Below are 1,532 nucleotides of genomic sequence, written 5' to 3'. Positions count from 1 at the left end.
GCATTACGTTATAAGGTGTAATGATATATGGTATTACTTCATAACGTATAACGTTATGTAGCATTACGTCATAACGTACAACGTTATGTAGCATTACGATATAACGTATAACGTTATGTAGCATTACGATATAACGTATAACGATATATAGCATTACTTTATAACGTATAACGTTATATGGCATTACGTTATAACGTATAACATTACATAGCATTACTTCATAACGTATAACGTTATGTATCATTACGGTATAACGTACAACGTTATGTAGCATTACGATATAACGTATAACGTTATGTAGCATTACGATATAACGTATAACGTTATATAGCATTACTTCATAACGTATAACGTTATATAGCATTACGTTATAACGTATAACATTACATAGCATTACGTTATAACGTATAACGTTATGTAGTATTACGGTATAACGTATGACGTTATGTAGCATTACGATATAACGTATAACGTTATATGGCATTACGTTATAACGTATAACGTTATGTAGCATTACGATATTACGTATAATGTTATATAGCATTACGTTATAACGTATAACGTTCTGTAATATTACGTTTCAAGGTATAACATTACATAGCATTACGTTATAACGTATAACGTTATGTAGTATTACGGTATAACGTATGACGTTATGTAGCATTACGTTGTAACGTATAACGTTATGTAGTATTACGTCATAGCGTATAACGTTATGTAGTATTACGTCATAACGTGTAACGTTATGTAATATCACGTTATAACGTGTAACGTTATGCAGTATTACGGTATAACGTATGACGATATGTAGCATTACGATATAACGTATAACGTTATATAGCATTACGTTATAACGTATAACATTACATAGCATTACGTTATAACGTATGACGTTATGCAGTATTACGGTATAACGTATGACGTTATGTAGCATTATGATATAACGTATAACGTTATGTAGCATTACGGTATAACGTACAACGTTATGTAGCATTACGATATAACGTATAACGTTATATAGCATTACTTTATAACGTATAACGTTATATAGCATTACGTTATAACGTATAACATTACATAGCATTACGTTATAACGTATAACGTTACGTAGTATTACGGTATAACGTATGACGTTATGTAGCATTACGATATAACGTATAACGTTATATAGCATTACGTTATAACGTATAACGTTATGTAGTATTACGGTATAACGTATGGCGTTATGTAGCATTACGATATAACGTATAACGTTATATAGCATTACGTTATAACGTATAACATTATGTAGTATTACAGTACAACGTATGACGTTATGTAGCATTACGATATAACATATAACGTTATATAGCATTACGTTGTAACGTATAACGTTATGTAGTATTACGTTATAACGTATAACGTTGTGTAATATTACGTTACAACGTATAACGTTATGCAGTATTACGGTATAACGTATAACGTTATGTATCATTACGATATAACGTATAATGTTATATAGCATTACGTTATATCGTATAACGTTATATAGT

The sequence above is a fragment of the Bombus pyrosoma genome, unplaced genomic scaffold (genome assembly GCF_014825855.1).
Source record: "Bombus pyrosoma isolate SC7728 unplaced genomic scaffold, ASM1482585v1 HiC_scaffold_4725, whole genome shotgun sequence".
Classification (NCBI taxonomy): domain Eukaryota; kingdom Metazoa; phylum Arthropoda; class Insecta; order Hymenoptera; family Apidae; genus Bombus; species Bombus pyrosoma.
Note: the sequence above shows the minus strand (reverse complement) of the source record.